Consider the following 21,533-nt stretch of genomic DNA (forward strand, 5'->3'; position numbering starts at 1 on the left):
AGAGTCTGTTACACAATATTCATTCTTTTTGACCATGAAGAAATAGCTAATGTACTTTGGAACCCACAGTGACACCAAGAATGCACTGAAAAGCCCTTAAATCATTGTTGTGAAGCCTGATAGCACTGCTACGGTAGTGGTGTAAAAAAGAAAGGGAAGGAAACATGCATACATCTTAAAGCTATTGATACTTTAATTGGAGGTCTCTGTATGATTTTTTTAGTCAAAATGGACAAAGATAAGCTCACAAGAGTTAGGATTCCTTGGAGAGATGTTACCTGCTGGCTGCATGAATGTATTTAGTTCCAGTCTGAAATCAGCCGTTTGTGTTATTAGCGAAGATGACAAGAGAAGTTTTAAAAAATCATTGACAATGGTGACTGAGTGTCTCCAAAAGAGCATCTTGGACTTCCTGACTTGCATGGTTCACATCCCAGCTTTAATATGGTATTAATATAAGAAAGGAAGACCAAGAAAGTGCATGAAAAGGAAGGTAACCAAACATCAAACTGGCCTTTCAGCAAATCCTGAAAATTAAAGTAGAAACTAAGCAAGAATGAGAGATGTGGGAAGTATTTCCTGGGGTCAGACTAGTTCAGCTCTGCAGACTTTCTCCTGTGGGAGTCTGTGGGACAGGCACTGTCAGGAATGCTGGCTTCTTTGACAGCAGATCTATTTCATGCCCAAAGGAAGTATTTAAAGCTTTTAGCACCTGAGGAATGTGAATTGCTCTAAGCTACAGCATATGCCATGTTCTTCATTTGTCCAATAACTTCACTGTTACAGAATCAACACCTAAAATAGCCTCCTGTAAAAGCTGATCTGTTTGGGAAGATTAAAGTTTCCCTCTCTACTGAGCAAAAACTTTTTTTTTTTTTTAATGTGAGAGGAATGACTTGGAATCCATGGTTAGAAAATCTGGCTTCTGGAGACCCTGGGGTCTGTGGCACACTGCGTGCATACAGCGAGCTGGGCTTTTCTTGGAGCATAAACTCTTGTTTGCAGAGTGGTTCCCTGCAGCTTCCAGGATATGCAGACTGGAACCTTTTACACCCTTTTACAGTGAGGACAGCAGATCAGCATAGAAGCAGAAGAAAGCAGAAGGGACAGATTTTCAAGTTTTCTTTGTGTAAGGCACCAAATCAAGCTTCAGGGGTATCTGCTGAAAGCCTCCTCTGTCCAGTAGGAGACATGGAGTCAGTTCCCAGCAGTGGCCATTGCCTGGCCACTTCACATGGCCACGCTGCTCTCGCCAGCATTTGCAAGACAGCTGCAATGCTTCATGAGCCAACTATTGAAGAATTCCCGTGGATGAAAACGCTCCGAACAGCACAGGGGTTTTATGACATCCACTCTTGGCCTCTCCTGACATCCAGTCTTGGCTGCTGCTTCCTACTTATCCTCAACTGCCAGTGTGTCTTATTCAGAGCTATTTTGAGGTACGAAAGTCGGTTCGAGGTACATACAGCCCTCAAATTAGTACCAGAACTAGCCAGCTACTAGGAGGGAGAGATGCTCGTAGCTACTTTGGTATCTCCCACACCCAAGCTGAGCCATGGATTAAATGTCTAGTTCTATGAACCAGGCCCATTCAACTCGTTATGTAAGCAGATGTGTATGTTTTATTCTAAATTTGACGACATCCATGGTGGATACAATTCCACCCGCTTTGCACTCAGGGTGCAAAGAATCCTAGCGAGTTCACTGGATGTAATGGGAAAACAGTAAATTAACAGACCTCCTGGGAGGCTCAGCTCTGGACCGGAGAGGGCAGGCAAGTCCTATTTAGTAACATATTAATGGATTCTACTAAGTCTCTTGTTTTGTATGCGAGACATTTTTGTTCTCTGACAAGACAGAAATGCTTGGCTTTCCAGATTGCTCAGTGCAGAGAAACAAATGCAAAAACCGAGTGAGCGGGGCAGACGGCTGGGCTGATGGGCTCTGCCCACTGTGTCTGCAGGACTGATAGGTTGCGTGGTATCCCCCAGTGAAACTGGTTTCGGGGTGCTGTAAGCACTGCCATGCCTGGGGTCTCTCACAGCTGCATGGGGCAGGAACAGTGAGAAGCTGGAGACCAAAGGCTTGGCTGAACTAGCAGGAGGTTGGGAGGCATGAGATGGAGATGCCCCAAGCCATCAGCCAAGCTGTTGTAAACACAGTAGTTTCTCTTCTGAAAGTGTTAAAGACAGTTTATTCAGTATTTCCTAAATCACGAGGAGTGCAAGTTGTGCCCGATAAATCAATCAGAACAGAAAAAGAGCATACATGAGAGTGTGGGGTGATTTTTGTGTTTATATATGTATGTGTGTGTGCATATATGTAGAGTCAGAGCATTGCACGCCTAAGAGCTATTAGCCACCTCCAGCACTGCCCCTCTGCTGAGAGTGCTCAGAATGCGCTGGATGCAGGGAAAAAGCCAGTTTAAGAAATTACACTGGCTCTTTGCCTCCACCTACTTATTCTTGCCTCTCTCCTTCAGAGAAGTTACCCCTCCACAGTGCAATAACTTGCGGAGCTGTGCTTAAACCAGCTCCCTGAACTGGTTGATGTTAATATCTCTTCCATGTGCTGTTGCTACCGTGTTGATGCTCTCTGGACAGACCAGCAGATCACCTTTGATGTGTATAGCCTAGAGCAGTAAGAGGAGAAGCAGGCACAAATGAGGTCCATCAGCAAAGCTGAGGTCAGGGTAACACCCCAAGGAATAACAGTTTTTCTGCATCCTGTGCAATGTCAACACGCCAGCTGCTAGCAGTAGTTCAGATAAGCTCCACTGATGTCTCGTAACAGATGAAAAATGTTCAAATTAGGATGCAGTTGAGCTGATAACGATCATTTGTTTTTACAGGAGTAATCTTGTGCCCTTTGCAAATACAGTAGAGCTGCTGGGAGTCATTTCATTATATACTGGTAACCACCACAGGGAACTTTGCAAAGGTGATGTTTCTATTGTATGAGTGTACTGGGGTAAAGACTGGTCACCTACATACTAGCTCCCCTGGGAAAACGACAGTGTTTTCCAAAGGAGACCAGAAGTTATGCCCTGAATGGGACCCAGTCACTCTCTGTCCTCGAGGATCAGTACAAAACTTGGCTTGGGGAGGGTGAACAAAGACTGAAAAGGAGAGGAAGTGGCTTGTAAAGTGGCAGAACCAAAAAGAAAGAGACAATTCACACATAGACTGAGGAGCTTATTTCTATAGGATACTATGAGTACTAAAACATCGGGGGGGGTTCAAGAACCTTTTGAACAAATACCAGGAAGAAAAGTCTGTCCAAGCTATTAAACACAGACACACCATCTCTAGCTCAGGAAGTCCCTGAGCCACAAACCGCTGGGTCTGGTGGAGTATTTAGGAGAAATATGACTGTATACTTGACCTGGTTTTATACTGTCTGTAAGCTTTTGCAATTGGCCGCTGTTGGAGGTAGATATCTTCTGCTCAGTGTCTCTGTTATCTGACTCATCCAGCTCTTAGAGACATTCTGCAGACGTCACAATTGTTTTCCTTATCGTGCTTAGCTGATCTCTTCTAATAAATCTAAATTTGTCCAGACAATGCTCAGAAGGTGAAAGAAAATGTTCAAAGAGCAAAAATGCCCCCAATCTTCTTGGGTGAAACAGGACTGACCACCCAGACCCTGTTGTTTGCTATCACAGACATCCAAATTTAGGAAACACATGGGCGTGGGCATATTTACAGTCATTGACCACAGGCATGACATAGCGCTGGTTACTAAAACTGACCTGGAGTTGTTTGCCTTGCAGGATATGGTAAGGAGGCTTGGATTGAATATCATTGACTAAGGTCACAAGAGTTAAGCCTGAAATAGCAGAACTTGAGAACATTTGGGATGTAAACAGGTGACCGGAGGGAGTATGTCACAAGCTTTTTGCAAGGGGTAATCATTGACCAGAACCATTGGCACGTAGGACCCGATCTGAGAAAGGCTTTACTGCCTGTGTAACAGTGCTGGCAACGAAAAGATTAGCTCTGCATTCACTGCAAGTTAATTATATTCCTAGTAATTTGTAACTCCATCTCGCTTATCCTCATAAATTAAAAGAACGATTATAAATGCTGCAAGAGAGAGACTCACGTTAGGGCTCACAAGCCAGAACAAGAGAGAGAGACCCATTCTCTTGGAGTCTGAGTTTCAATTTAGTCATTGTAACTAAAATTGCTGTTACGTTTCCCTTTTAACAATCTTTCTTGTGGTAAGAAAATTTGCATGCTCACATTGTCTGTATATCTCCTTCCCTTTTGAATCTGCAGGCTGAGTTCCTGTGGATTTTATAAAACCTGGTTTCTAGGTAGAGGGGAAAGGTCTGGAATCACGTCCCTCGTTACAAAAAGAAACAAGAATGTGCTTAGCAATTCCCTACACTGTTTGAAGTGTTCTAGGTGAGGTGCACAGACGTACTGGCCAGCCAGTGTGTGCTGCTTATGGGACACAGGAGGTACATGCTGTATGGTGTGGGGCAGGGGGGAAATGGGGCAGCTGGCAGCATTATGAGGTTCTCAGGAGGACAAGAGGAGACAGAGGTTATTGTGGAAAGGCAGGGAAATGGGACACAGGAGCCTAGGAAACTGCTTTATTCCACTGCTTAAAGAGCAACTTAAACATGACGGATCTCCAGTTTCTTTCCATTTAACAAAAAAAAAGGGGGGGAGGTTCTTGAACCCTCAGATCTGTCTTCAAACAAATCCCTTAGGTTGGATGTGATTATTTGCTGCTGCAGGATTTCCCAGAAAAACGCAGGCAACCTGAGCTCCGGGGTGAGAATTCAACTAATTGGAAAGCAGCGGAGTGCACCCTCTGCATATCAATTTTTCAGTTGGCATCGGACTTAGTGTTCCAGTTCCAAGAACTGCCACTGAAAACAAACTCCTTCAGTTGAAGAGATGGGAACTCAGATATTCCCAGGGAAAAAAATGGTCGGGGGACATAAATACAATATAGGTAAAGTTTGCTTTTGCATGTAAATCACTAATGCTTTCTGCAGTGCTCATTCATTTTTAACATCGTTGTCCTTACCCAGTGTTTCAGTCAAGACAGGTCTGTGTTGCAGCTTTGCTGTGGCTTTTACTTCAGGAATGTAAAAGAAAAAAAAAAAAGAAAGAAACCAAAGGAAAAAAAAGAGATCATACCCTAACCAATAAAATGATGTTGGGAAAACCCCAGTATAGATTTAATTAATAACGAAAAGGGACTCTTTTGCTAAGGGATCTTACTCTGTTTGAGGTAGTAATTCTTGCAAACTAACAAGGAACACGTTTTGGCAGCATAAGCTGGATCTCTATGTAAGTGTTTTCTAACAGGCTTTGAAGGGAAATCTGTGCTTAAGGAATCATCTCTGCAGAGCAATGGCTCCTGAAATTGGGCAAAGTTGGTGATTGAGCTCCAGCTCTTCCAGGACCTCCAAGCCTCTCTGCAGACAATTTTCAAATGCCCTTCGCTAGATAACCAAGATTAAATCCCAAGATTCCTTCTCTGCCAAGCAATGCTATTGCTAAGGCAACCCGTCCTGTCATTCCTGTAGAGTTTGGGGGTGATGGTACTGAACTCAGCAATCCCCTAGAGCATGTCTACCTTAACCAAAGGTCTTGCTCCTCATGAAGCAGCAGATTTAACTGGCACTGCTGAACGTGCTTCTGCCCCATCTGCTCGCCCTTCTGCTGTCATGGGTGGTTAAGAAGACATAGAATCATAGAGTCATAGAATGTGTTGGGTTGGAAGAGACATTTAAAGATCATATCGTCCAACCTCCCTGCAGTGAGCAGGGACATCTTTAACTAGATCAGGTTGCTCAGAGCCTCATCAGGCCTGGCCTTGAAGGTGTCCAGGGATGGGGCCTCCACCACCTCTCTGGGCAACCTGTGCCAGTGCTTCACCACCCTCATTGTAAGGAACTTCTTCCTAATGTTTAATCTAAACCTGCCCTGCTCTAGTTTAAAACCGTTGCCACTCGTCCTATCGCTCCATGCCCTTGCAAACAGCCCCTCCCCAGGCTGTAGGCCCCTTCAGGTACTAGAAGGCTGCTATAAGGTCTCCCTGGAGCCTTCTCTTCTCCAGGCTGAAAATCCCCAAAAGACATGCAAGAACTGAAATCAGGAGCAGATTGTATTCCCATAGTGGAATATATACATTCCCATGGGGGATGTAAACTGTGCTGTCTTTCCAAGTAGGACCCCCTTTTCCCCTGCTGCGGGTTGCTGCCTGTCAGAGGCTTGTTTCACTTTCTGGTGTGTGGGCTGGTTGGGATACACACCACATATGGTTGCAATGATCTCAAACTTCCTTGCCCTTCTCCGGGCAGTCTTACTGAAGGCGAGTTATGTGCGTATGATGTGCACATCAATGTCGCTTTAGCTGGAATATGGATCCCTTTTTGGCCTCATGTTAAAATGAGTCGTCACGTGGTGAGAAACAGAATTTTGACTGGAAAGATAGGAGCACACAGCCAATATAAATATTCACTGAAAAAATAGGAATTACTTTCAAAATAGCTAAGCTCCCAATTTATTTCTTCCTACTTCCTGAAAATTTATCACATTTGCTTAGCCGATGGCTTTTTCCTAGTTATCTAATGTTTTGCTCTGCTGACGTGTTTCTGAAACTGCAGCAGGAGCTGTGTCTTGCTACGTTTTGTGGGCTGTAATAGTTACTTCAATTAAAACTTGCAATTGTGTCTTCAGTGGGATTGTGGGTTAGCCAGGTCTACTCTTAACAAATTTTTAGTGATACAGGGTAACCAAAGATACTTTGGAGTAAGTCAGAATTCCTGCATTCCTCCTTGTGTAAATAAAATGACCAGTTGGGGTTTGGGGTTTTCTTTTTTGGTCTGAGTTGCTGGAGAATTCCCGTGCATGTCTACAGAAGGAAAAAAAATAAATGTTGAAAACTGCCTTAATACAGCCAACATATTTGGTTTGGTTTTCTGTCCACCTTTCTGCACAGTATTCCAATCAGTACAAGAGAGACAAGGACAGAATGGAGAGCCCAGTGAAGGGCTGCTGTGATTGCTGAGAGAATGGCTTTGGTCACCCTGGAAGAGGTGACAGCGGGGGACCAAATTGCACCCTGCGCTGCTCATGGGGGTTACAAGGACGCTGTAAAGGCAGGAAGCCACAAGTAGTGACAAGGGAAGCTCTGGTTCCCGTGCACCGTGACATGCAGCCCTGGGACTGTACCCAGAAAGGTGGTGGGACCTCCATCCTTGGAGATTTTCAAAACTCAGCTGGGCAAGGTGCCGATAAACTTTCCCTGGCTTTGCAGCCAGACCTGCTCAGAGCAGGAGGTTGGACTGGAGACCTCCAGACCTCCTGTTCCACCAAAATCCTTCAGGAATTTTTTTGTGTGACTTAAGGATCAAGCGGTCCACTGCTGCTGTCAGTCACAATCACCACTTTTCTCATCTCAATCCACACAAATTTGCTGGTCTTTTGCTGCAGAAATGCCAACGACAATGGTTTCCTTCATGATTTCACCAAAAGAGATAACTGTTGATCTAGCAGTTCATCTTTAGCAGTTCATCTTTCACGAGCCTGATGAGTACAGATTTCTTACAAAGAATGCAGAGGAAATCTGCTCCTTCTTCCCACTGTTCAAAGAGCAGTTGCCTGTTCCCTGAGCCTTTCTTTGTGAACTTGTTCCTTAAATGAGGTCTTCCTACCTTCTTTGCCTTTCTGCTTTTTGTCCAGCTTCTGAGACAGACTCTGAGACACCCACAGACAAAACCTCCATCCACCATGTCCCTCTATGAGACACTTTGCCTGCAGTCTCATCTCTTGAGAAGGCTAAAACCCCAAAATACCATGGAGGAGGTAGTTCAGGTATACATTTGTCTTGGCAGAAATGCCTACAAAGGGTGAAAAGATGGAAGAGGACAGGGGCAGCTTAGTGAGGATGTGGGAGTGAGGAGCAGAGAGGGGCACTGGAGAGACGTTAACTAACTGGGGGGAGCGGGATTTCAGAGAGTGCTTTTTTTCAGAAATGCTGTCTGGCCAGATGTCACGTCTCTCCTGGGGGGGGCGGGCTCAGTATAACAAGGTTTCTTGCCTGTTTTTGCATTAGGAAACCATTGACAGGCACTGTATCACTTAGTGACTTGCATCTGAAAGTCCATTAATTTTGTTCTGTCACTGCATTTGCATTTCCATAGCATATCCCGTATTTGGCCTGCTGATGTGTAGCATTTCTGCAACATCACTTCTCCAGATGTCAGCTTCAAACTGGAGATCGAAACATCTGGGGAGGAAAAAAAAAAAAAAGCAGAGGATTTGCCAGCTGGGGTGGTGTGTGTGATGACAGGTCTGCAGGCGAAGCACAATAGCTTGATGCATTTGCTACAGTGACCTACAGCCAAATAGCTAAGGTGTTATTTACACATGCTATTTACACACCTCACACGGGCATCACTAAATTCATTACAAGCCAGTTCCTATCCGAATTGAGTTTATTTTTTTCAACTAAGAGGGTTAGAAATTAAATGTTGTATTATGTATTTTTGGAGTCAGTGCTGTCTGTCTGGAGCAATTTCTGTGGGTTAGATGAGCCCTCGCGAATGCTTTCAACAAGCAGTTAGCTGGACAGTTAGAAGAACTGCCATACCATTTTCCCAGGCTGACTGATTAAAGTTAAAAAAACTACCCCTTTTTTAATCAAAGATAAACTGAGTGATCATGAGAAAGGAAATGCTTCTGTGAGTAACTCCTCTGTCCTGCCCTGTCATTCTGCAGCGTGCTGTTTGTCTGCCCTTTCCCAGGAGAAGACCATGCACGTGGCTGATACCCCTGTTTTGGAATAACTTATGTACCCAGGATTCAGTGTGATGCTGAGCTCCCATGCCAGCACACTCCCGTGGTCTTGTTCTAGAAGAATCGTCTCCCGTGGCATGGCGAGGTGCTCCCAGGGTCTAGCTTCATCCTCTAACTTTGGCACCTGGGTCTCTACTGCCAGGAGAAACTGTCCCCGCAATGGGTTTCAAGCCTGGCTGGCTTCTAAAAATGCAAAGAAGTTAAACTATTTTTGGTACTGCTGAGTCAAAAGGGTTTCAGAGCTATGGGGAAGGGGGAGGACACTGGCACGAAGGGGTGTGGGACCAGCGACATGGGATTGCAGCCATAGACCTGGGATATGGAGATGTTCCACAGTGAGAAAGGAACGAGCCACTGGCACTGGGATAGTGGGCTACAGTAGCCAAAAACCTGGGGGATTAAAGAAATTGTCTGCTAAGTAGCATTTTACCCAGCTGGTGCCTGTGGGACTGGTGTTTCCAAAGCTCAGCACAGATACCAAAGTGGCAGTGCATTTGCAGACCACAGGAAACTGAGCAAAACAAGAAAACCCCAAAAGCTCCAAACTTTGCCTTTAACCATCCCAGTGCTGTCAAAATTGCTTGGTCCCCACCGTAGTTGTGTGCGGGAAAATCCCTTATGTCAGGGACCCCCTACGAGCTGCGCACACAGCAGACCATGGCTGGGGACTTTCCAGGTGTGCTCTTGGTTAGCTAGCAGATATTTTCTAAGAGATATATGGAAAATGTGCACCGCAGGCCAAACGGCTGCGCAGTCACCTCTTGTACAGCCCTGAGATCAAAACCTGTCAGTCCCCTTGAAAGAAAGCATTACCCTGCACAAGTGAGGGTAACTTGTCTGGACAAAATATTTTTTAAATTCCCCTGTCTCTGCACAGAGCTGTGCTCAAGGTGAAGCAAGCTTCACCCTGGTGAAATGCATGGGACCCTGGAAGCTGACTGCTGTGGGCTCTTGGAGCTGGGCATCCCCAGGGGCTTCCTTAAGGAGCCTTTCTGCCCAAGCAGTGCTGGAAACCCAGTTGTGAAGGCTCCCCAGTGGCAGGGAGCTGTGCTGGGGGGCCCTGGGGGAGCAGAATGGGCACGTACCTGCTGCTCTGTCCAGAAAATTCATCTACCATCACAAACTGGATGCAGGTCTTCAGCTGGCATGTTACCGTCACTCAGCTGACTGCGGGGGGAGAGCACCTCTGTGCTTCCCGGAGAGGACCAGGCCCCCAGGTGAAAAGGGGCAGGGTGGAGGGCATCATAAGGACCTTGGGGGACAGCACATGGGTTTTAAACTGAGCAGGGATTCTACAGCTGTAAAATAAGTTCTAAACTCTGCGTATGGTTGGAGCTAAGTTTAACCCTGATCCTTCCAAACCTGTGCTCATGTAATTGGAGGTCTGCCAGACCTCTGCTGTAGAAGATGTGTGATATTTTGGGAACAAGAAAGAATTTTTTTCCCCAGAGCTTTTGCCAAACCTCAGCTTTCTGAATGTGAGGACGTAGCTCAGGCAGCAGGGTGCTGCTACAGGCTCCTGCTACCTGGCCCAGGAAAAACAAATCTGTGTCAAGCCCACCAGTGTTGGATACTTTGCAGGTCCATGGCTCTCCCAGGCTTGCTGAACTGCTCAGCGTCGTGCTACTGCGGGACCATGGTCAGGCAGGACTTGATTGCTCCATCCTGGTCCCAGCGTGAGTTGCAAGGGAGCCCAGGATTCCCAAGCTACTCTGGGCACTAAGCCATTGGCCTCCTTCCCATTAGCCATAGTCACTGGTTTGCTAGAAAATTTATGAGACCTGCTGTAGTGATATTCATGAATGTAGAAGCTGTTGTAAATGTAATTTGTTTCCAGGATTTGACAGTATTTATCTGAGTGACTTCAGCCGCCCATCATTCACCGTGGCTACGACAGTGCTTCTGCTGATGGACTCAGATAGCCACGAGCTTCTGTCAAGAATTGCAGTTTTGCCCCTGACTCTCCTGGTGTTCAGCTTGTGCCAAGAAGCATGGCGGTAAGTCCCCCTGGTTTAGCGTTATTGTTGGAAATGTTGTTGTTAGCCATTAAATTCGCTAACCCTATTTTCAGGGTTATTACAGTATTTAACTTGGCTGCTCCAGTGTGGTTTTAAAGTTGTAGTTCTAACATATGATATGGGGTAAAAATAGCCAGTGTCTAATTAGAATAATCCCTGGAGAAACTCAGATTCCTCAATTTCACAATGAGTTGTTCTCCTCACAACATGGCAAGCACATTTCAGCTCAGTGACAGATCTTTCTCCACCAGTGTGGGTCAACCTAGACCTCCATCAGCTGAGGAGAGGCCAGGAGAAAGCTCCTGAGAAAAGCCCTGAGAGCATTTCACATCTCAGGAGACAGCAGCTTCTCCAGGCTGGATGCTTGGGCAGGGCTTAGGTGACCACCACCAATAGCTTCTGCATTTGTATTTAGCTTTTCTAAGTTCCTGTGTGGGTGTGTGAGAAAAATCCCCTGCCTGATCCATTCGCTGGAATTTCTGGGAATTGGGCAGACTCTGCCTGCAGTCTTACGGTTTGGGGTTTAGGCTGGTGATGGTGCCAGAAATAGTATTTTGCAAGCAGCAATGTGCAGGAGTCTGCCAGCCAGTCAGATTCCGTGGGGCTATCGTTATCCCACGGAGCATTCCTGGGGTCTGCAGTGGGACACGGGGAGGGGGGTGAGGGTCAGCAGTGTCCTTTAGGCTACCCACCATCCCAGCTCCATCCCGCAGAGGGAGATGAGTCAGGCCCACTGCTCCGCTGCTCTGGCAGCTGGAGAGTGGTCCAGGCCCTCCTACGCTGCCCAAACGGCAGCCAGGGGCCATGCTCCAGGGAGCTGTGATACAGGTGATGAAGTCTAAGAGGCATGGATGGGCTGCTGGGGCTGCTGGGCAGCCCTCTGCTCCACACGTGGCTCCCAAAGTTCTGCTAAATCCCATGTGTGTGTCCTGAGGAGCTCCAGGACCCCTTTGTTGGAGAAGATGGAGGGGCTGGGGAGTGGCTTAGCTTTTCCTCTCAAAGCCTGCCAAAATGGGCTTACCATGGCTGTGCCCAGACACACTGAGCAAGTGCTCTCCAGGGTTTGGTCTTGTTTCATTTTTTTGTTCAAGATTGAAATGAGATCGACAAACAGAAATGTGAGGTGGATGCTACCAAGTCACGAGGCAGTTGTCCTGGGGCTGATGGAATATCTCCTCCCTGTGCTCCCCAGGGCACTGAGAGGTGTCCTTGGCTGGCCAGGACCCCCTTGTCCTCCAGGCGCATTGTGACCCCCCTGGTGCTCAGAGCCAGGCTGGGGATAGTGCTCTGTGCAGGACGTGTATTTCCTCCTTCCCCCAAACGGATGGAAATATTTCTGTTTTCCAAAATTAGTTTCCAAATGTGTTGGAATTTCCTTTCAATATGAATTCTTGAAAATCTGGTCCTCATTGTGAAACTGAATGGCAAAATATAAACCCCCTTCTCTGGAATTCCTCACCCAAAGCAGATGGCAGATATCAAGCATTTCTGTTCACAGGGCAGCTCTCAGGATTGCCCTGCCGAGAGGCTGCGGCAGGGGCTCGCTGTTTGCTAGGTGGCTGATTGGCTTTTCATTCTGATAGCGCCTTAGCTGTTACAGCTAGAGAAAATCACTGTGCTGGTTTAGAAGATGCTTCTCATCTCCTCCAGGGAGACTGGACCACTTGGGGACCTGGCTGTGTTCAACCCCATGGACACATGCAACCCTGCACGAACCCCTCCTGCTGAGCACAATACCCTCTGTTTGCCAAGGACTATAGACCTATGGGTCACACCCCCAAACTACACTAATACAATAAGAGTACTTTATAGCAAGACAGAGTGTCAATAATCTTATTTAAGAATGACATATCTTATTTTCCATGTCTTCTGGTACCATCTGGACCTCTGGGGAAATATCTGGAGTGGCCTGGCAAATTCCCAATCGCACATCTGAAAAGAGTTATTTTCAAAAGGCCAGAAAAACAACTGCTTGTGAGGGGCTGATTTCAGAGTCTGACTTCACTTTGAGCAGTGGCTCCTCATCAGTTTGGTCACCGGGGTCGTGCTTTTTTGAGATATATGACAAAACTCAATCTCCAGACAGAAAACACAACTGCCTTTCAATACTAAGATGGACTCTTTAGCCCTAAACAAGGCACATAATTTTATTTGAAGCTCTGATTACAGAAACTCTTTGTTTGAAATTCTTCTAGAGAAGCACTATCTCATTGCATCAACCAAACGGCTTCAGCGAGCACCAAGGAAGCATCTATGTCCAGGCCTATTTTAGAAATCTGATCCCAATGACTCTTGCTCAAAAGTAGGTCAGATTTTATTCCTTTTCCAGAAGGAAAATTAAGAGCAAGCTCAAATACAAGATTTCCTGGAAACCAGAAGAAATTGCTGCTTCTATTTCTAGAAGCCCTGCCAGAGACAAGCTCCTTTGTACTCAGGCTAACTCCTCTCCTAACTTTACCATATGATTGATGATTCAAATTATGAGGTTTTGTTTCCCATTTCTACCTGAGATTTCCTGTTTGGGCTCTTCCCAGATGCAATGAGAAAGGTTACCACAAAGATATTTATGGACATATAACTCTAGCTGCTAAATTTGTAATTGCCCAGCCCCAGGGCGGAACATCCTTTTAGCTGAATCAGTGGCTGTAAGAATACAGCACACACCGTGGAAAACTGCCCTTGCTTGCAACACCACTCACCTACTGTGCTGGCTCCTCTGATGTGATGATGTGCAACAAAATTATATTAGACTTTGTGATTGCTGACTCTGAGTCAGCAGCACCGAATACTGCAGTCTCTCCATCTTCCCTGGTCCCCCGTGTGCCCAGCGCTGTGCCGGCACCCTCCTGTCCTTCAGAAGCTTCACCTGGAGAGATTTAAACATTTGGTTTTGATCCTTCTGGGGATCACTGAGAATTTACATTGCCAAAGGCATTTTTTCTTTGGAAATGTCCATTTAGAATCGGTACCAGTGGTCCCTGCACATAGCACAGCCTATGTATGAGCCAGTGGGTTATATATGATCAGTGCGTAAGATGTTGAAGGTGAATCTCACCTCAGTGCCATGCTGGAGATATGTCTGGTCAAGGAGCTTTGCCCAGTAGCTTGGGGTCCCTCCCACACGTCCCAGCTGTGCCACCATTTGGATGCCAGTGGGGCTGATGCAATGAGCCCAAAGCCTGTGTGGAGACCTGGGACTCAGAGCATTACCCTGTGGATCGGCCAAGCAAGTTATCGAGTCACCTTTGTGAATCAACTCCACTTGCAGCTAGATCCAAACTTCTACTTAGTCATGGCACAAAAATATTTGTGTACTCCATGGCAACCACATGAAATGAGAAGATGATGGTGGGGATAGGTTCATTTCCAGAAAGGAAGGATCCACACTTTCCAGCCTATCCCACTGGAGACGGCTCCCCTCTCCCAGGGCAGCAGGCCTGGTCCAGGAGATGTGAGCACCAACATGCCTCGGCTCCCTGCCTGCAGTGCCCATGTCCTTCATCTCTGGTGTCTGAGCCGTCAAATCCTTCTACATTCCTGCCCTAATCCACCCTCGGTAGCGCTTGCTGCTTCTGCCAGAGGCATTTCTGACCGTGGTCTCAGGAGCGCACCGTGCCAGAGTGTGACGCAGCCGTGCGGTCAGGCGGCTGTCCCGCTCCCATGGCCGGTGTGGGGAGCCCAGCGCAGGTGGCCACAGCCCCGGGCTCCTCTGCCACCATTACTGCTGCAATAAAGCAATGTTTACAGCCTCCAGCCAGGGTCAGGTGTGAACACTTTTGTTCATGTACAAATAGCCTCAGCTGAAAGAGCAAATGCTCCGTGAACAGAAAGGGTCCCCTTGCTGCTAGGAAGCCACATCTGAGCTCATTTACCACTGACCTGCCACAAACGATCATCTGTGCAGTCATTAGGCAGCTTTGGTGGTCAGTGTATCAGCACGTTGCTGAGTAAATAATTCTCGTTGAGGACAGTGTGAGCCTACCAGTGTGGTGTGTGCAACTGTGAAAGACCATGGGGCCACTGGAGCAAAATCCTGCTGTCTCGTACCACCAGCCTGGTGGGAAAGGCCATAAAGACCCAGCTCGCTCAGTTAGAACACATTGGTTGAAATGACGGTGGCATTGTGGAAGAAATATGCCTATATCCGTTAGCACAGCGATCCTTCCCCATAAGTTGTGGCATGCTCTTGGGAAAGCTGTCTCTTGTACGAGACAAGTAATTTTACTGAAGGCATCATGGACACAAAGATGTTCTTGGTTCCTCCCTGTGGGCTGTTGCACAGCAAGCGTGGCCGCAGGGATTGCAGACACTACATGGGCGTTTTCCCGCAAAAGGCCATGTAGGATTCCAAAAGGAGAAACCATACTGCTGGCAGTCATGCTGAAGCCACAGATGGGGAGGAAACCACATAACCAAAGGCTGGCCTTGAGAAAACATCCTGATCACATCCCCCTGCAACCAGGAACCACCACTGACCCGCTCATGGCAGACCCTGGTTTTCCCGTGATATTGCACAGACCCAGGCATTTCTTCCCCTTGGTAAACCCATGATGTCCCCAGCAGGGACACTCTGCCACCCCAAAACACTCATGGGAGCTCAGCTCCCAGCTGAAAAGCACCTGGACAGTCCTATGGTCTTTCCTACACTTCCCCAAAGAGTGACGGAGCTGAGAGCATACCAGGAAGGATCTGCGGGTGCCAGTATGAAGGTAGCATTGTGTTGAGCAAAGTTTGTCTATTTTGCCTGATTTCCCTGCTATAAATGAACCTAAGAGCTGAAGGGCAGCTTTGTCCCTGTTCCCCTGATGTGTTCCTGTAGGTTTTTAGACAAGACATTGAGTCTCTTGATCCCAGGGAGGATAATCGCTTCCATGGCTGTTGGCAAGGGCAGGAGCTGGCTGCCCTCAGTGCTCAGTAGCTTGAGGCTGAGTATTTGCTCCATTCCCTTGGAGAGAGCAGGAATTATTTACTGGGGAAAAGATCCTCGTTACAGCTGGAACATGTCCCAGGGACCAGTGACCTCAAGAAAAAACAAATTTGGTGATGAAACCAAAAGCAGAGGTGAAAAGGCCAGCCTGATGATGGGGTCTTTGCCCAAGCCGAGCCCCATCAGTAATGGTTGATACGCTGGCAGGCTCAGGGACCGCCGGAGGAGCAGAGTGTCCCCACGGCAGTGTCTGTGGTGTGGGGGCTCGTGCCCCTGCTCCAGCCCTGCCACTCTGCAAACAGGAAGCTGGCAAGCAGCTGCTGAATAAGTCATTTTGGAGAGTTTGAACCAAACTGGCTTTCAACTCCTGAATGTGTAGGAAGGAAAAAGTCGTGAATACGCTTTTGTGACCAAGTTTGGCACCAGTCGCACTCTGCAAGCGGGACAAGAATGTGGCCATTTAGAGGGGAGTCAGCTGCCCTTTAAGAAATGAAATGATCCCTTCCCTTTCCTGCGAGGCTTTATTCAGGGGAGAATAGGAACGAGACAGTGAGCAGCTTCTTTCTCTTGCTGGCACTGAGGGCTGAGATCCAAACTGTGGATGTCGGAGCGCAGGAGAGACCCCACTCCAGGGAAGCTGCGCAGCCCAGTGCAGAGCCCGGCCGGATGCTCCCTCTTGCTGCAGCCTGTCTGCTCCAGGAGGAATCGGACTGGCGCAGTGAAGCTCCAGATCTGCCCTTTCCCGGACGATCGCGCACGCCCTGTGGTGATTTCGCTGGGACTCCAGCAAAACATCTGTCTGTCTCCTCCACAGGGCTCGGAGGGGTTTTGGAAGCAAGCAATTTGGAAGGATTTGCCCTTTTATGAAACAATTCCCCACCCAGTTTTTGAAAAGTTTCTGTACATTACATTAAAAATGGACTGTGTCCAAACACTTGCGGGTTTTTTTTTGGAAAGGCTTAGACATTTTGTACAGATCTTTCCTTTGTGGACAACTTGAAATCCAGGGGCTTTGTAGCAATCTGGAGTGAAGACACACTCTGCTTTATCAAATCCTTCAGGAGGCTGGCCTTCTGCTTTCTGTCTAGTTGAAGCTTTGACCATATTCATTGGCGCAATTGTCATGTCCAGTGAAATAGGGAACAGGTCTCTGGGGCAGACAGTCTGCCTTAGCCGTGGCTCAGAGGGGACAGCTTGTCCATGCATATACCCAAAACTTCTCCAAAGAGTGACTTAGGAGTTTTCTGAATGACTGGCTTTGGGACCTTACAAGTCCTGAAGCAGTAGGAAGCTCCAGATGATTTCAAAATGCTTCATGTGCCAGGAAAAAGGAAAAATAAGCAAGGCAGATATTTGTAGGTTGGCTAGTGCTAAACTGTATTGCTCCACTGGGATCGTTTGCTCCAAGTGTAAACTTTTTGTAATAAATACTTGTAATAAAATGTAAAACATGCAGGGGTCCGGGGTGGGAGTCAAGATTAACAGTTGCTTTCTTCTTGGGTTTCATTCCTTTCTTGCCTTCCTCTGGTTTGGCATCTTATCACAAGCATAAACAGAATATTGGTTAAAAACTTTGCTGGCAGCTTCCTCTTTCTGTGTTTCTACCATGTCCTGCAGAAGGTTGGGAAAGACAGAGACGCTCCACCAGTGCTTCCTCATTTAAGGTCAGCGGTGGCTTCTTTAGTTCCTGCACCAAAAACTCTGCTGGAAGACGGGGAGTCTTTACACCTAGGTGCATTTCTACAGATGATTGTAGACTCACTGTCAATGGGGTTTAATTACAAATAATCCTTCTGTTCCTGTTTGCATAGTGCCAGTATTTCAGTGTACATGCATCGCCCCATCCCATTTTGGATCCTCAGAAGAGACAGAGCAACTGGAGAGCCCAGTGAAGGGCCACTGGGATGGCTGGGGCTGGGGAGGAGAGGCTGAGAGAGCAGCTTTGCTCGCAGTGGAGGACGAGGTGGAGGGGATTGAAACCCACCTTGCACGGCCCATGGGGGCTACAAGGACCCTGCAAGGGCAGGAGGCCACAGCAGTGAGAAGGGAAACCTGCTGCACACAAAGACACGGCTCTTCCCTGTGAGAAGGTTGCAGCCCTGGGACAGGACCCAGAGCGGTGGAGCTACCTCCGTCCTCAGATGTCTTCAACACTCAACAGCAAGGCCCCACTCTAGACATGCAAGACGCAGAGCTCATAAAACCTTTGGAAGCTGGTAACCCCCTCCTTTCCTCAGCTCCTGTTTCAACCTGAAAAATCAGGAATAGCGCAGAAGGACCAAACCAGCAAAGCAGTGACAGACTGGGAAGAGGAGACACCTTTCCAGCCATACCTTTTCCCATTGACCACACGTTGACAGCACAAGGGGACCAATAAAGTTTAGACCAGAGTCCATGAAATTAGGTTGTTTGCAATAGTTTTTACATTACATATTATAGTTCCTTTAAGTCTAACTAACTGCAGTATTTCTTGCTAAACATTGACATGCTTAAATTCTTTGTTGCTGGAGAGCAGATCTATGTTACTGAAACAGGGAGAGTGGATTTCGCTTTGAAATTTCAGCCTCTTCTTTGTCTCTTACTTATCTATGCCAAAACCATTCCTAAAGATTTGTTTAAAGATTTACTGGATTTGCACAAAGCCCTGTTATTTCAGCTGAGCAAGTTCTTTACAAGGTTATTGTCAGTAACTGAATTAATTTTTTCTCCAATTATTGAGTTCATATTTTTACATCAAGGTAGCGTATCTTTCTTCAAAAATGTAGTTTATTTCTGACAGACCAACCAAAATGCCTCAGCTCTTTTATGAACTCTTTCAGTCCATTTATAAGCAACTAAACTGGAAATCTTTTGTTTGGTTGATTTTTTAAATTCAATTCCCTTTTACTTAATATGGGAAGTTACAAGATGCTGAGCTTCATTGTGGCTAATGCTGGGCTAAGTCCTCTCCCGTGATGCTCTCCTTTCTGAACGGAACTAGACCACTCATTATTGCCGACTTTCAACGTTCCCTTGAGAGGCTTGTCCCCAGCAGCAGGTTAGAAGCCACCTGGGCTAGCCTGGAGGGATGCAGTTACTGGCTGCAGGCTAACAAACCTTGCTTCTCCACCTGACATCACTTCTCACAGTGCTTTGGGGATGAATTCCTTTGGCATCTGTCAAGCTGCTGAGCTGTGTTCCTACCTCTTCTTCATCAACATGAGTAACGTTTAGTACTGGAAGCAAGTGTGACAGTGGTGGCTGCTAACCAGACCTGGCAGGGGGCAAGCAGGGCCCCCAAACACCACTGTGACATTCAACTACTGGCCACAGAGCTCACGCTGCTTGTGGCTCATCTGTCTCTTCCAGGATCCATTCGCCATTAGCAGAAGTTGGATATTTAAATGAAAGTCACCATTCAAAACTCAGGCACCCTGCAATTACAGTTCACCAACTAAAAGGTAATTTGTGCAATTTCCATTCAGCCTCTTCCATGCCTGCATTCCGATAGCAAGGTTTGAGCACACACTTGGCGACTACACTCCGCATTTGCTTTATAAGTGCCCTCGTGTGCCTCTTGGAAGTAAATCTGTCCAGTTTTGAAATTCTGGAGCAATATTATTTCATCTCTTGCCAGTAGTGGATTGCAAAATGATAAGAGTTTTTCAGGCTACATAACAGATATTTTGGGAGTTTCATCTTACTTCTTTCATGTCATTTTTATTCCTTTCATATGAAACATACATATATGTATATGTTACGTATATATATGTTAAAAGTTCCTCTTTTTTTGGAGTAAACTGGGGGGAAGGAAGCTATTTTGCTAAGTGACATTTCCTAGGTATTTTGGAAATAATAGCCTTCTTTACACGTTTTCCTTTTTTTTTTGTGTTTGTCAATTCCCCCAATGGGTTGACCAAAATGAAAATTGCCATTTTGATCCAAAAGGATTTTCTGGGTGAAATACAGCTTAAAATAAATATTTCTGTAAGGGTTGGCCATGAAATCCTAGTTTTATGTTATTTCCACTCCTCCACCTCCTCCTGGCACTGCAAACACACACACTCCCTGCGGCTAGAGCTGGGAACGATCAATTGCAATTAATCTGGGCAGAAAATGAAGGGGTTGAGTTTTGATGTGATTTCCTCGTGCTTGGCTGGGCAGCAGCTCCTGTGGCTGTGAGAGGTCTGGGGTACCACCACCTTTCCAGATCCACAGCATTTTGGCTCCTCGTCTCGTCTCCTGGTTTTGGTCCCCAGCCCCACACAGACTTGATGAACATGCGTGTGAGGTGAATTATCCGTCCTGGTTTGGGCTGAATATGCTACAGACTAGGATGGTGGGGCTTGGTTTTATTTTTGGGCCTCTTCCCTGGACTTTAAGTCCTGGCTTAGCACCCCATCCCTACTCTATGAGCAGCCCTGCTGCCAGCTCAGCCCGCAGCACAGCCAGCACCTTGCCAGGTGCACAGAACTGCCAGGCACAGTCACCTCTGTGTCCCTCCTTGCCACTGCGTGATCCCACATAATAACGTCTGCAATGTCTGCTGGTGCCTGAGGGTGACAAAGGCTTCAAAAGACTTTCTGCCCAGTGTTACATTTTTGAACTTAATGTAAATTGAGTGGATTATAAGAAATTCAAGTTGCAACATAGCTGCTTGTTAGTAGAGTCTTTTTTTCTTTTTTTTTTGGAAAGCAAAAGGTATTTCATTTGCACTCCAAAAAGTGTCAATATTATTTTTTTGCAGGTCAGCAGCACCATTCTCTGCTTGGCATCTGATCTGGAGCGGAAGCATCTGCACTCCGAGCATTTTGTGCCAGCACTACAGATTGATGGGCCGTTAGCACCCGCGGCGTGGGAGAAAGGGCACTGCTGGGGCTGGATGCTCAGAGCAGCCAGCGCTGCTCTCCCTGGCGTGAGGCTGGGGCAGAAAGCAGAAATACCAGCTGCACATGGAGGAGCTGCAGGGTGGCAGGGAAGAAGAGGAGACAACTTCTGTGGCAGCTCTGGTGAACAAATCCCACAGTACCAACCCCACTTCTCCTGTCTGCAGGATCCTCCCTGTACAAGGGGCTGGGGATGAAAACCTGACCTGCCGCTGGTACCCAGGAACCTGGTTTGTTCCCCAACGAGGGGATGCAGGTGATCTCTGATCCACCCTGGAAATGCATTCCCCAAGGGGAATCCCTGTCCTCTCACTCCTGGCAGTTCCTTCTCTGGCTCCTGGCCAGGCCACCTGCATTTGAAACTCCGTGGGACTTCGCTTGGGTTTCTGTGTTATTAATCCTCCCCAGAATAAATCCCAGGCCTTTCTGGACCTCTTCCCTGTTTGCTAGGACGGCTGCCAGGCCTGCGCCGCTGCTTCATGTCATCACAGGAGGCACTGCAAAGCCCATGTATTTCCAGAAGGCAAGGGGAGCTCTGCTTCCCCGTGAAGGCTGCAATCTGATGCTCTCTGCTGTGCTTGCCGGATACTGGGATGCTTTCTTGGTCTAAACCCTGAACAAAGCAGGTCAAAATCAAATCATCTGTCTAGATAACCAGATAAAAATAGACCTCTGTGCTCCTGGTGTGTCCCAGCTATGTTCACATAACTGTTAGGCAAAGCACGCAGGCTGTAAGAAGGTAAGGAAGAAGGGGCTGTGCTGTCTCAGAGCATTGCATGGTTCCCTGGTGTCACGTGTCCAGCTGTGGCTATAAACACATGCCAACGCCACCGTTGGCCTACTTGGATGTACAGTCAATATACAGTGCAGCCCGATTTAATACTTGATGACACAGGAT

This window comes from Chroicocephalus ridibundus, chromosome 8 (genome assembly GCF_963924245.1).
Source record: "Chroicocephalus ridibundus chromosome 8, bChrRid1.1, whole genome shotgun sequence".
In the NCBI taxonomy this organism is placed as follows: domain Eukaryota; kingdom Metazoa; phylum Chordata; class Aves; order Charadriiformes; family Laridae; genus Chroicocephalus; species Chroicocephalus ridibundus.